Source organism: Lactuca serriola, chromosome 5, assembly GCF_051521515.1.
Source record: "Lactuca serriola cultivar US96UC23 chromosome 5, Lser_US96UC23_V15, whole genome shotgun sequence".
Classification (NCBI taxonomy): Eukaryota; Viridiplantae; Streptophyta; class Magnoliopsida; order Asterales; family Asteraceae; genus Lactuca; species Lactuca serriola.
In genome coordinates, this window is record NC_136412.1 from 159088448 (window position 1) to 159105151 (window position 16704).

At 31.4% G+C, this 16704-nt stretch overlaps 1 pseudogene; it reads left to right on the forward strand.

Moving 5' to 3' along the window:
- LOC145053180 (uncharacterized) overlaps positions 1 to 14219 on the forward strand; it is a 91235-nt pseudogene extending 77016 nt beyond the window's left edge.
- Positions 14220 to 16704: the final 2485 nt, after the last annotated feature.

The window sequence follows — 16704 nt, forward strand, 5'->3', positions numbered from 1 at the left end:
ATAAACCGTAGGCAAAACATGTCGATACGAATTCACACAAGTTTTACACGGGCAACGTACTTTGCCTTTAGAGCTGACATGTTTCTCAGCAATCTTCATAAAGTTTTTAAGACCTTCCAAGTATTTTGAAGACATTCAGTTCTCTCTAATCCAACTCTTATCAATCGTCGTTGCTGTTTCACTATTAAAAATTATATTATATATAGTTATCGAAAGTTAGATTGTATTTGGGCTAGATAAATAAATATATACCCGAGAACGGATAGAGTATTCACAAGTATATGAAAAATATATACTAGAGAAGTAAAAATCAAACGGATTGGATAGAGTATTCATAATGATTATGAAGAAGAAACTTAAACTAAAAATCAACGATTCAACATGTTTTAATAAGAAAATCATATTAAATGGATTCTATAATTAATTTTATTTTATTTTAATATTAATATTAATTTGATTTTAAAACTAATTTAATTTGATTTTATAATTAATTGGATTTTGTTTTAAAATTAATATTAATTTGATTTTAAAACTAATTTAATTTGATTTTACAATTAATTTAATATTTTATTTTTAATGATTTTTTAAATTAATTCAACTTTACTCTATAATTAATTTAAAATTACTAAAAGTACGTTGCTATTAATAACCTAATTAAGCTAAAGTCATAAGGACCAACATTAAGTCACTAACAAAATTAAGCACTTTGAATCCATATTAAACACTTTACAATGCAAACAATAACATCTTAATACAAAAACTATAACTTATCAATTAACAAAAGTATCATATTTTTGTTAATTATAACATCATACTTTTGTTTATTTTCTATTATAGCATCCTACTTTTAATATTATATTACATAATATTTTGGTTTAAAAAATATACCGTTTAATTGGATTTTATAATTAATTTGATTTTATTTTAATATTAATATTAATTTGATTTTAAAACTAATTTAATTTGATTTTATAATTAATTTGATTTTGTTTTAAAATTAATATTAATTTGATTTTAAAGCTAGTTTAATTTGATTTTATAATTAATTTAATATTTTATTTTTATTGATTATTTTTAATTAATTCAAGTTTACTCTATAATAATTTAAAATTACTAAAAGTACGTTGCTATTAATAACCTAATTAAGCTAAAGTCGTAATGACCAACATTAAGTCACTAACAAAATTAAGCACTTGAAACCATATTAAGCACTTTACAATACAAACAAAAGCCTCTAAATACAAAAACTATAAATTATCAATTAACAAAAGTATCATATAATCATGCATATATACAATACATTCAATTCTAATTTTCATTTCATTTTAGACATACAATACAAATGTATACATCCAAATACAAAATCAAACATCATACAAAATCAAACATCATACAAAATCAAAATCAAACATACAATATCAATTTTCATCCAATTTCATACAATCATATCTAATAGCACCTTACATTTTAGACATCAAATTTCAATTTCATACAAATGTACACATGTAAATAAAAAATCAAACGTCATTCTTAATTTCATTTTCATGCCAATACACCACAATAACATAAACACATTATGTCTAACTTCATTTTCATTTTCATGTCAAAACACATTTGCATACCTCAAAATGCATATATATAATCAATCAACCAAACAAAATATGAGCAAAATTATATATCATGGTGTATTGAAAGAAAAAAAAAATCATACATTTCATCATCTCCATTTCGTCACGTTACACAGGGGAAAAAAACCCAAAAAATTACCTCAAAATCAGAGGTCAAGATAGCACGATAACCCGAATTTGTTTTCTCTGGCGGTGGTGCAGCTCGTTTCCGCGGTCGGCGGTGATGAGGGCTTTGATTGAGGGCTATAACAACCGGAAATAAACCCCAAAAATCGGAATAAAACTCAAGCTACAACAAATTAAGAACAAATCTAGGACCAAGAAACTTACCTTTATGTAACCGATGTAGCTGTGTGGCCGGAAGTCGCCCTGCATCGCTGGAGCTTGAGAGGAAAAACGAGGTGCAAGCGTGACTGGTGACTGCAAACTGAACATTGATACGGGTTTTGTTACAAGGAAACTCTATACCGACGACATGCCGTCTGTATAGGTAAAGGAAAACAACATCGTCCAACTTCTTACCTCATTAAAAAAAATACTTTTCACGCAGATCGGTCCCACTTTTTGCAGACGAAAAGTCGTCTCTATAGGGGGACGAAAATGACATTGTTTTACTTTTCTACGACACGAATTAAAAATAATTCAAAATAATTTTTTTACCACTCGACATGTCGTCGGTATAGGTGGACCAAAACGAAGACGTCTTTATTTTCTAGCAAAAGGGAATATAAATAAATTGAAAATATTTTTTAATACATTATAGAGACGACATGTCGTCTGAATAGATATTGGACATTCCACCAATTTTTTACCCCTTCCCGCGCAGTCAATACGGACGGCATGTCGTTCGTATAGCTTGTGTTTTGCATACGACACATGTCGTCGGTATAGCATGTCGTCTCCATAGGGCTTAATCCTTGTAGTAATATTGTATTCCGATGTAGCATGCTATTCACCTACGTGATTTATATGTTATGAAAACATAGGATGATTCCCATCTATTAAAAAAAATATGAAGAATTGGTTAATATAACACAAAAACCATATACAGTGAACTTTGGAATAATCACATACCGTAAATCGCATTCATGTCTTCATCATCATCACTAGAATTCACACTCCACATTGTTACTACCATGATGAACTTCCTCACAACCTTCGTTACTAGGGTTTTCAATCTAAGAAGATTTGGGAGGAATAAAATAATTTTATAGGCATATGTTGTACTCTTGGATAGGGGTGTTCACAGTCCGATTTATTCGGTTTTTAGGTTAAACCGAAACCAAACCGTTAGTTACGGTTTTTGTCAAGAGAAAACCAAAATCAAACCATTCAAAAATTAAAACCGAACAAAACCAAACCGTTACTAACGCTTTGACTCTAGTTTGGTTTCACGGTTTGGGCTTTTTAAGCCCATTTTAGTCGAGTTCATTAGATTGTTAAAAAAACTACAATATGTTAAAACAAATAAAACTCTGCAAAATATCGTTAAAAATTGCAATATTGAGGCTGTCAAAACAGCAAAAATTCTGCCAAATATTGTTAAAAAACTGCAATATTGGAGTTGTCAAAACAACAAAAATTCTGTCAAATATTGTTAAAAAAAAAACTGTAATATTAAAGCTATAAAAACAGCAAAAAAAAACTGTCAAAACAGTAAATAAAAAGCAGCAAATATTGCTCCATTATATCAAATATTAGACTAATACACACAAAACAGTAAATAAAAACAACAAGTATTCTTTCTATTATCAGCAAGCTCACTTCCAAAATGCTATCCACATCCAAAATATCATCCAATTCATAAGCCTTTGCTGTCCAAAAAAGTCAATATTAAAAATCACACCAAAAATTCAATATAAAACCATAAGAAGAAAAGTACCTGTCAGTCGATATTGTCGGTGCAAGCAGAGCTGTAGTCGAAAGCTCGGAATACATGGCACGAAGTATTAAAAAATGTAAAATAAGCATCTTATATGTATAAAGGACAGACCATACAAAAAAAATTAATTAAACCATGAACCATACGCTATAACAAAATGCAAATGTGGACTAATGTAAAATTCATGAAATGAATTGTAAAGAGAAAGACTTTCATAATTAAAGATGAGTTTACAACGTAACTTTTCACTCCATTTCAATAAATATTAAATAGGATGAACATTCACTTGTACAATTTCAAAACTGTAGTAAAGCCAAGTGTAACAGTTTCAATCACTCCTACATTCAAACCCTTACATTTTTAGCATACACAATTCATAAGCCAAAGTCTACTTTAGTTACCATACTCCTACATTCAAACCCTTACATTTTTAGCATGCACAATTCATAAGCCAAAGTCTACTTTAGTTACCATGACATTTTCTAATTCAAACACCAAATCTCACATATAACTTTGTGGTTGTCATATATATAAAAATTAATATATAATACAACAAAATACAATTACACACACACACACACACATATATATATATATATATATATATATATATATATATATATATATATATATACCTTCCGGTTTTTAAACAGTTTGAAATCTTAAAAACCATAAGCCAAATCGTTAACTACAGTTTGAAAAGATCAAAACCGCAAGCCAAACCGTTAAGAAAAATATAAACCGCAAAACCGCGATCAGTATCACGGTTTCAAACCGAACCGCAATCACTCCTACTCTTGGAATAAGAAACGAGAGTTAATTTGGAGGACGATTAATGAAAATAATTATCATGATCGTATATATGACTAGTGACAATAACAAACTCAAAATAACGATTTTGCCCTCATGTGCGTCACATATGATTCGATTTAACAGGACAAGATGGCATTCGACATGGGGACTAATTACGTGACAAAAATAAACCGTAGGGTGGGACATATGCAAATTTAAAAAAAAAAAAAAAATAGACTTGGTTAAAAAAGATACATAACAAATGGACCATTTTTGTAATTTTCTATAAAAAAAAATTTTATTAAACAAAATAATAATAACAAATAATATGAACCGATGATGCACTAGCTTTTTACTTTTTTGTAAAATATTTTTAGATAAATGAAAATATTCACATAAAATTATTATTGTATTATTAAAATATTCAATAACTTTTTTATGCAATACATTTTCATTTTGATGCAATTTCTTCCTTTTAGAAAATCATCGGAAATGACAAAGAAAGATATTGAGAGAGTAGAATCACTGAAACGTATCTCCGCCAACAGGCCCTTTCTGGCTTTCTCTCCTCGTTCTTCGTCCTCAAGCCATGATGGAAAAACCCTAGCCGTCTGGAAGCCACACTCTTCACCAAAACACTCACCGGCAAGACCATTTCCTTGGAGGTCCATAGTTCAGACACGATTGTCAATGCCAAGTCAACGATACATGACAAGGAAGGAATTACTCCCGTCAGCAGCTAGAAGATGGCGTACATAGAGTGGATTCTACCGCAACATCAACTTTTGACCATTGCTGAGAAGAACCTTGAGGGTACTAGAACTTTAGCGGATTAAAACATACAAAAAGAATCTACATTGCACCTGGGTTTGAGGTTGGGAGGAGACATGCGGATTTTTGTGAAAAGTTTGTTAGGGCATAAGTACACGCTGGTGGTTGAGAACTCGGAGACCATTGGGAATGTGATGGAAAGGATTCAGGAAATAATTGGGTTTCCACAGCGTCTGGTCTTTGGACAAAATCAACCTGAGGTGTATACAACTTTGGCAGATTGTAACGTCCAGAATGAATCTGTATTGCACCTGATTTCGAGAGAGTGAGGAGGTGGTATGAAGATTTTTGTTAAGACTTCAACAGGGAAGACCTTCACGCTGTTGGTGTCCAGGGTAGAGGTCTGACCATTAGTAATATGAAACGAATGATTCATGAGAAAGAAGATTCCATGATACTACCAGCATTTGATGTTTTCTGAAAAGAACCTTGAAGATTGTACAAGTTTGAGGGATCATGGCATCCAAGATTCCAATCATGCTGACTATAGATAGCTCGGAGCCCATTGGCAATGTGAATGCAAGGATTCACGAAATTGAAGGAATTCCACTGATTCACCAGCGTTTGTTCATTGTTGGAAAGAATCTCGAGGATGATACATAAATTGTTACTTCTTTATCCACATTATACATGTTTAGCATCACCATACAACTCTTATCGTTATCAAGTTCAATAAAACATTGCTCTTTTGCATATTTGTCAACAACTACTATTGACAAAAAGATATCGCTTTGTGACGGATAGTGTTTTTTCACCTCTTCAACTAGATGATTTAAGTCATATGAAAATGTGTCTATGGAGAGACATTTTGTAGATCCAAAGGAATACATTTGCCTACATGAGTTCCTAGCTAACCGAAAAGAAGCCTTCATATTTCAGTTTAAACATGAATTCCGATATTATTTGTTTGATAACCACAATGAAAAAAAAAACGGTTAATAAAATTGAAGGGAAACATAAAGTATAATTCCTTTGTTGATAAAAACTTACTCAATTATAGGCGTATGAGTACTTATGTCCCACCTTGGTGCGTCAACCTCATTATCCATCAAAGATGAGGATAATAAACTGTCTATTGAAAACCAAACATAATTGAATGCAGAACCAAAAATTAATCGAATGCAAAAAGTTAATCAAAACCAAAATTAATCAAAGGAAGAATAAGATTTACTTGTTGTGAAGAAATACGATGGTTGTAGCAACGATATTCGAAGAAATGAAGGCAGAAATTCTCACGACTTGAAGAAGAAGAAAATGTGATGAAAGTCTTAGATATTTCACGTTTTTGAGTTTAGAATTCATGTGTTTGAGGTTTTGTCATATTAATTAGGTTTAATGCTAATTAAATCTATTTAGTTCTATTTATTAACTAGACGAATGCCCACACGTTGCACAGTGGGATAATTATGTAGTTTAATATGGTTATATAAGGTTTAATGTACTGTGAATGAGTCATACATAAAACTTGTATGCGATTAAATAACATGTATATTTTTGATATACAGATTTTTTATCATAATAAACAATGAAATTTTTTTTACTATTAGTTTAAAATTTTAAATGTAATTTTTATGTATACATTAGTATTTAATGTAATTAGTTGATGATTGATTAGATATGGATTCCCATTTTTGATCGTCTATTTATGTTGAACCTCATAAAAATACATATTTAACGACTTTTGCTAGTTTTACTATTGAATAGAAAATGGTGTCGTATTTTAAGTAAATATAAAAAATCTCATTCTCAATCTATTTTAAGATAGTGACATATTTTAAGTTAATATAAAAAATCATATTCTAGAACTAATGGAAAGAAAAAACGGAGCCAAAATTTTTAACTATAATAAAATTGATTCCAATTAAAAAGTGCTCAATCGAAGATAATATCATTCAATAAACATCATAAGATATTGCGTTATATTCAAATTACAGACATCATTTTTGTAAGAGTCATTCAAAATATATTTGACTTTAGTGTCTAATACAACAATGTAATAACCAAATGACTCTAAGATATTTTAAATGAAATATAATTATAATATATCATCTATGCAACTAAATTTCTGCACAACATGTGTGATTTGTCTACTATATGATATTCTTTTCTAATATATTATATTATAGTATAAACATTATATTTGGAAAACCACTTTGAGTTTTATTTTAGTTTATAACATTAAATTTGTGATGAGCTATATTTGATACACATTTGTGTATTTATATCTATATTATATATTTAAAACAAATCTTATATAAATATCCAACCTAAATATTTATCTTCAAGTTTTCTTTCTTCGCCATGTAAACAAACTTTTGTTATAAAGCCAAAAATGGAATAAAAGACACTTAATTGTATGATCATGATATATTGTATTTTGATTGGGGCTTGTACAAAACAAGCATGAGCATATATTATTAATTTATCTCTTGTTTTGAGTAATTCAAGTAAGATAGTTTCAAATCCAACGTATCAAACGAATTACCTATTTACTAAAGTCTAAAACCCAAAAAATCAAACATGTTCTAATACCATACAAATGCATGAGGTTTTAGCAAAATTATTATCTCATATGAATTACTATTTGATTATGTGTGATTAATTATTAAGAATGTGAAAAGATTTAGGAGTTTCAAATGCATGAGGTTTTACCAAATTATTGTGGGGGGTTTCAAATGCATGACAATCAAGGGAAAATGCAAGCTTTATAAGTATTTAAGATAATTTGGAAAGGGTAATTTAGTACAATCACCTTTTATTTTGATTTTTAAATATATTTTTTTTGTATTAAATTGATTAATACCTCATTAAATTATAAGATTGGATATAAATATGATTTTAATAGGTTAAAAATGATATATAAGTACAAAAAGGCGTTTGACCTAGCGGTAATGAGAGATCCTCTCATTTGAGAGGTCATAAGTTCAGGTCTCACTTGAGACATAGGACTATATTATTTTTGTCACTTCAGAAAAAAAATGATACATACATAATTATGAACTTCGGAAGGATTGAACATCATTTTTATTTTTTTCATGAAAAAACCTTGTATTTTTTTATTTTATTCAATATGGCATTTTTTTTTGGTGAAATATTAGAGTTTTTTTTAGAAAAATCTAAAAAAGTCGAGGATGTATTTCGAAACATTAAGAAGGTTAAGGGTTTTTTTTGAAAAAAAATGAAAAAATTATATACATAAAGTATGTTTCATGAATAATAATAATAATAACAAAAACAAAAACAAAATATAAAGATTCTTTTTTAGATTAACTATTTTTTTTTATGGAAATTTGAAAGCGACAAAAGAGGATACGGAGCGAATAGAATCCGAGAGTCAAATGTTGGGTCACTAGAAACCCTCTCTCCTCATCTTCATTCTTCGCGGCGGTATGCAGATATTCGTGAAAACCCTCACGGGCAAGACCATTACGTTGGAGGTGGAGAGTTCGGCTTCCATCTACGACGTCAAAGACAAGATTCAAGAAAAGGAAGGCATCCCTCGCGATCAGCAGACGCTTATCTTTGACGGAAAACATCTAGAATATGGTTGGACTCTTGCTCATTATAAAGTTCAGAAGGAATCTACGCTGCATCTCGGGATGACGATATTTGTCAGAACGCCAATGGGCAAGACCATCGCTTTAAAAGTTAAAAACTCCGATACCATTGGTGAAGTGAAGGCCAAGATTCAGGATATAGAGGGGATTCCACTGCATCAACAACGGTTGATCATTGCTGGGGAGAACCTTGAAGGTCCTAGAACTTTGGCTGATTATAACCTCCAAAAAGAATCTATATTCCAAAAAGAATCTATATTGCACCTGAGCCAACAGGGAAGACGATCACACTGGTTGTAAAGAGCTCGGATACCATTCATGGTGTGAAAGAAAAGATTGGAGACGTAGACGGGACTCCATTGTGTCAATATCGCTTGGTAGTAGTAGCTGGAAAGAACTTCGAGGATGGTAGAACTTTGAGAGATTATAACATCAAAAATGAATCTACAGTGTACCTTGTTCGATCGGGACGATGTGATATGAAGATTTTTGTTAAATTTCGGAGGAAACACTGAAGCTTCTCCTGTGTGTAACTTCATTGTGTACTGTCTTCTTGTTGATCCCAACTTCTGAACTATATCTCTTCATTTGGTTGTAAAAGGGATTTAGAAGAAATGGGAAAAAAAATCATGTTGCGTAGTTTTTTTTAATTAATTAATTTATTATTTATTTGAAAGAAGCGGAAAGAAGAGAAAGGAAGATTGATGGTAATCTTCCCTCTCAATTTTTTCTTCAAGATTAGAGGATATGGAGAGAGTAATCATCCACAAAAATAAGTATTTTCCATTTACCAATTTACCCTCAACTTATTTAAAAAAGCTAGTACATTGGTTTATCGTTATTGTGGTTTACACCTTCTCTTCATCACCATTGCTCACCAACAAACTCCGTTTTTTCTTTTTGTTGCATTTTCATATTATTACTTCTTGCTTATGGTAGGTTCTTTATTTCTTTAAACGAGTATCATCAACTGATAATTGGTTGTTTTGGTCATATACATATAAAGAATCTTATAATATTGATGGCAATTTAAACATAAGAGAATTGTATTATAATAGTTGTTCGATAAACTTCACAGATTGGTCCGTAAACATTGAGTATGTTGGTTGGCAAAAGGTTTTTAGCAAACGGGTCTTGGCAAAAGGAAGCAATGATAATGTGTTTACCCATGAAGGGTATAATTGTAAATTTGTAAATTTCATTTCTCATCCTTTGCAAGTTTCAACTAAGCAACAAACAAAATAATTTTTTTTTTCAATTCACCAAAATACAATATATCTTTGCATTTTCTTTCCTTTATTTTTTCTCCTTATTTTATTTTCTTTCTTGTCTTTCCTTTATATTAAACACTGGAACACAAGCGTAAACCTTAGTCCATTTAACACACACCAACCTATTTACCTAAGACCACCACTTTAGAAGAAATTACACAACATACTTTCCAACATAGTAAGTAGCCAAACTTCCATGAACTTATTTATTAAGGTAAATTTCCACCATTCGAAAAATCCTTGACCTTCCAATTCGATAACTTTATTCAGAATTTTTTTGTAACTTTTAATTAACCTTCTTGTTTGGTCATGCTACAATTAGGAAGACAGATAGTGACATGAAAGGTTTGTAGGTTTGCTATTAAGAACATTAGTCATGTTATCCGCCTCCCTAACTTTAACTCCACCTCAAACATATTACTCTGACACAAGATAAAACATGTAAGAAATTGAACAATATTTGTAGAATTTTCGAGAGACCAATCCCCCAAACAAATCACATCAATGAAAAAGAATACGTCTAAGGGGCTGTTTGATGCACCTTCTAACTGGGTTCAATGCTTGGACTCGGTCAGAAATCTTCAGTCCGTGCGTTTGTTTTTCTATTGCAGTCTTGGACTCGGTCCAAAATGCTAATTCGGTCCTTATTTTTTTGCTGATTCAGTCAAAATGAAAAACATGGCTGACTGGGGCAGATTGATGAAAAAGACGCGCATTACCCTCTACCGGCGTTGCTCTTTCAACCCCCACCTTGTTCCTTCCGGTTTCCCACATCGCTCCTCCTCCAAAGTGGTATGATTTTTCCCGTTTTTACCTAATCGTCATGTTAGCAATTCTTGTCTTTCTGTAAAATTGATTATTTGAAATCGATTTTTTCATATGCTTGAAATCGATACATCAATTCTCTGAAATCGATTTTCCAATGTACTGAAACTAGAAACTAAAGACCCAAGTTTTGTTTTTCTTTATGAATCAGTATTTGATGATGTGAATTGGCGATGAACCAAAACAAAAAGAAAAATAGAGATGCAGATCTTTAAGTAATTTGAAGCACAACATCGATGGCGATTTCGAGTAGAATCAATGATTTGGGGATATGGAAACGATATGGATAAAGGTAGATATTTGGGTGTTTGATCTGCTAAAACAAAGAGATGGTTTTGCTGTGTGCGTCAAGTCTTTAAGCTGTTGCTTTTTTAGCACTTTAATTATTATATACCTTTTAGATTTTAGACTATTAATATGGAATTTACATTAGGTTTAATTGGTTGCTGTCAAATTGTTTAATAGTTATATTTCTTAATAACACGTCATCTAATAAAATGATATTTGTAATTTATTTTAATATATTTGATCTTTTACTAATAAATGGATTATTATAAAAAAATATTGTTTGGGGTAATATAGTCATTTTACATAGTCAGTTGGATTCAAAATCAAACAACAAGTTTCAGTCAGAAAATAACTCAGTCAGAACTTCTAACTCAGTCAGTTTCTAGCTCAGTCAGCTCTAACCCAGTTAGCGACTATCAAACGACCCCTACGATTTCAATACGTTCCAACCCCACTATCACACCCATGATAATCCTTTTATTTCGCGCTCTGTAATAGCACATGTAGCTCATCCATTGGAGTTAAATTTACAAGAATTGAAGCATAAGAAAAGTGTTGACATCCATCACCATTGGAGATTCATTCACTAGAAAGGAAGTATAAGAAGAGTGTTAACAACTTGTTCGTCTAGGCTTTTTATATCAAGAGAAGTCTAGGGTTTTTTAATTTTTTATGTTTCTGTTGTTCTTATAGATCTTATGACATCCTATCTTTCTTCAAGTTATGTCGATTGTTTCTTCCAACAAAAGGACAGTCGTCTAAAGCATAATAAAAAAAATGTACCGAACATACGAAAAATAATCATCCAAGAGCATAAGAAAAGAGAGCCTGGAGGATGTTGGTTAAACAATTGGATCGAGTGACGATATATATGAGTTCGAGAAAATTATTTATATCAGCTTGGCTTGTCGAGATCTGAAAAAAGAAAAGGATAGATGAGAAATATGTGAACCAAAGACAAGGTTTCTTCATTTATTTAAATAAAATTATATGACTTGCTCCAAGAGACAAGCAAAGGAGACTACAAATTTGACTCAAACTAAGACTATGTAAAATTTCCACCTATTTTAATTTAGGAATATGCGGTTAATATTCCACATTCCCCCTTTTAAATGGATCCGGATCCAGCTTAATCACTCGAATCTTCTGCAACGTCTTAATTAGTAAGTATGTTTGCGTATGTCAGCCTTTTGCTCTTTGGAGGAAATAAATTCAACAATGATTTGTCCATTCTCCACACATTCCCGAATGAAATAAAACTTAGTATTAATGTGTTTGCGTATCCCGTGGAACAAAAAAATCTTCATCAATTGGATTGCCAGTTTTTTGTCAACAACAAGTTTTATTGGCTCTCCTTTATACTCGGTCATTTCGCCAAACAAATTGTTTGGCAAGCTGCGAATGTAGCCGCCATAAATTCCATTTCATAAGTGGACTATGCTACAATCTTTTGTTTTTGTGATTTCCACATGATAATGCTTCCCCCAAGATAGCAAATCATGCCACTTGTGCTTTTATGGTCGACGACATCCTCACAATATCAATATTCGGAAAACCACATTAATACATAGTTTCATTTCATTCGGGAATGTGTGGAGAATGGACAAATCAATTAGAGCATGTATCTATAAAATCATCTTCATAGAAATGAAGCAAGCTCTTTGATACTCGAATGAAATTCGATAAAGCGAGTTCTTTAATACCCGAGTGAGTGTCGGCTTGATCATACGAACAACTTTTGAACCCAACATTCTTCAAGCTTAATTTTGTCCAAGCAAATATTCCATGCCTTCATACGTAACACATAATGTGCTTTATAAAACTTGAAAACATTATTGACGTAACACATAAAACGCTTTAAAAAGCTTGTAAATTTTATGTCAGATTACTTTGAAAACAAAGCCTTCGGGTTGTGATATTATCTCACCATTTAGAAAGACGGTCCTTATGTCTAAATGGTGTATCTCTTAACTCTGTTAAACCGCTAAATTAATATCTTGTTTTTACACAGAACCCCTTGCAATGAAACGAGCCTTATACTTGACAATTATTCTGAATCATCTTTTTTAACCTTGAATATCCATTTTAAACTAATGGGTTTGTGACCGGAAGATAAATCAATAAGCTTTGTGACCAGAAGGTAAACCAATGAGCTTGCAAGTGTGATTCCGTTGAAAAAGTATATATATATATATATATATATATATATATATATATATATATATATATATATATATATATATATATATATATATATATATATATATATATATATATATATATAAGAATGTGTACCATTGACATATTCTCTTCCGATGTAGCATGCTATTCACCTATGTGATGATGTATATGTAATGAAAACATAGTATGATTCCCATCTATAAAAAATATGAAGAACCGGTTAATATAACACAAAAACCATATTTAGTGAACTTTGGAATAATCGCATACCGTAAATCGCAGAATTCACACTCCACATTGTTACTACCATGATGAACTTCCTCTCAACCTTTGCGACTAGGGTTTTCAATCTAAGAAGATTTGGGAGGAATAAAATGATTCTGTAGGCATATGTTGTACTATTGGAATAAGAAACGAGAGTTAATTTTGGGGACGATTGATGAAAATAATCCTCATGATCCTACATATGACTAGCGGCAATAACAAACCCAAAATAACGATTTTGCCCTCGTGTGTGTCACATGATTTAGCTTAACAGGGCAAAATGGCATTACACACGGGGACTAATTACGTGACAAATATAAACCATAGGGTGGTACATATGCAAATTAAAAAAAAATGTAGACTTTGCTAAATATTTTAAAAGTAATCTAACATAAAATATTTTTTGATAAAATAAAATACTCACATAAAATTATTATTGTATCATTAAAATATTCAGTAACTTTTTTATGCAATACATTTTCATTTTGATGCAGTTTTCACTTTTCTTCCTTTTTTAAAAAATCATCGAAAATGACAAAGAAAGATATTAAGAGAGCATAATCACTGAAACGTATCTCCACTAACAGGCCCTTCCTAGCTTTCTTTCCTCGTTCTTCGTTCTCAGGCCAGGACTGCAAAACCCTAGCCGTCTAGAATCCACACTCTTCACCCCAGCCTCAATCTTTGCGACAATATGTAGATCTTCATCAATACCCTCACCGGCAATACCATTGCCTTGGAGGTCCATAGTTGGGACACGATTGTCAATGTCAAGTCAACAATGCATGACAAAAGAGGGATTACTCCCGATCAGCAGAGGCTTATCTTGCCACCTATGTGTTAATAAATAGGCGCCTCGAATAAGCTTCTCCAATAAGAGGGTCTTTGGATAAATAAGTATTTAGCTTATAGTTTATTGCTTATTGCTTACTGTGGTGGGAATAAACAGTTTTTTTAAAAAATATTTGGATTACCTTATAGTGGTGGGAATAAGCAATAAACAATAAACATTTTTAAGTGTTTGGCAAACAAAACAACTTATATTAGTAAAATGACCAAAAAGGGATTCCTCTTATATTTTAGCATATTTTTCTTATTCAAACAAAACATTTTTGTTTTTTAAACAATAATAATACTTGTTTTATTCACAATAACTAAAAAAACATTTACCATTTTATTTTTACACTTTTTTTTTACGTAAAAAATATTTTTTTAATTATATGAAACCACAAATTTCATTCCAAATCCATATTATCCAACATATTATCCAAAATATCCAACATATTATCCAAATATCCAAAATATTATCCATAAAATCGTTTCAAAACAAATCATACGCCGTTACGTGCACGAGTGTTTGACCTTGAGAATATTTGTCCCGCAATCATATTGCGTACTGCACTCATATACATATCGTCACTTCTACGTTGTGTACTTGATACTTTGTCATGTGGCTTAACACCATCATCGGGTCCTTCATCATTACGCGGAATATAAGATTCTTCTTGCGCTATTTGAAATGCTGCATCACCATTACCGCTAATTTTAATGTAATTGTGAATTGCCATTGAAGCTAGCACAGTTTTTACTTGGGTCTCGAAGTTGAAATTTACATGCATATCTCTTAGTAACACCCATCGAGCCTTCCAGACTCTAAATGTTCGTTCAATTATATTGCGAAGTGACAAATGATAGTAGTTAAATTTTTCTTTGAATCCTTTTGGTTCTCGAGAGGCACGAGTCTGTCCACGTTGAAAATCAGGAATATGATAACGGATGTTTGAACCTTTGTAGGGAGCAAGATAACCTTTTGTATTAGGATATCCAACGTCTACAAGGTAATACTTATCTATAGAAGTAAAAAAAAGATTGTTATTCATTCGTTTGGTCTGAAAATATAAAACTTCTATTAATAAGTAAGGATACTAACCATCGGCCGGAAGTAGAAACTTAACTTCACGTCTCCTTCGCGCTTCATTGAAAATTCTTGTGTCATGTGCAGTCCCCTCCTATCCAGCCCACGCAAAGGTAAAGCACATGTTGAAATCACATGCCGCCATAATATTTTGAGTAACACAATTCTTTCGTCCAATGTATTTGATTTGGTCACGTTGCGGAACAGAGGCCTTCACGTGTGTTCCATCGATGGCACGAATACAATCCTACAAATTCAAATAATATAATAAGTTACTAATTATTTTTACTATTACAAAAATTCACCAAATAATATAACTTTGCAACAAATAAGTACCTTGAAGTATGGATAATACCGAGGGTTATTTAAAATATATTTTGGTATAGTGTCGTTGTAGTTAGCATTTGGTTTGATGATGCCCTTACTTAGGTTAACCACAACATCCAAGACTTTATGAAAATGTCTATGAATTGTTTCCCTAGAATGATTAAAGAACTCTTGAACTAACCGATTTCCACATCCATGCGCTAAGTACAACAAGAAAATACCGAGGGGCTCTTCAGTAGATACACGACATGATTTCTTGATCAACCCATAATGTGCAACAAGATCCCTACATAACATTTTGGTGTGAAAAAACTCCCAAAAAACACCTATGTGTTATAACTCTTAATATCTTGATGAAAAGTAGTACTCATGTCATCAACACTAATGGTTTAATGGTACACTTGCACTGTTCACGTATTTTCATTTGGTTGTTAGTTTTATGTACCTCCTAGATAGTGTGCCTTTTCTATTGAAACTTTCCGTTTTGAAGATTGTTAATATGAGAGATGGCTTGATGTCATATTATGATGATTTGTGGTATACTGGATTTTGATTTGTATAGCCATTTGTAACTTGTTTTAGAAAAGTATAAATGGATTGTTTGATGAAGGAAAATTTGGGGAACTTCTTGCCACTTATGGATTTGTACTTGTTTATGGTAAAGAATTGTTTTGTTTCATTTAACATTTTTCATGTGTTTAGTTCAATGAAAACTTTTTAGCAGGTTGATCAATTTACCCGCCATCTCCTATCGTGATGGCTTGTAGGTAAACAAACTGCAGACGGTCCTTGAAATAGTAAAATATGTATAATCTTGGTAGGCTTTCTGCCTTTCCAGATTTTGTTTTATTTTAGCTTTATCTGAATGGATATGGAATTTTATTTGTTTGATTGATTTGTTAAAGATCTTTAACTTATGGTTTGATTTATTTATTTAACATTT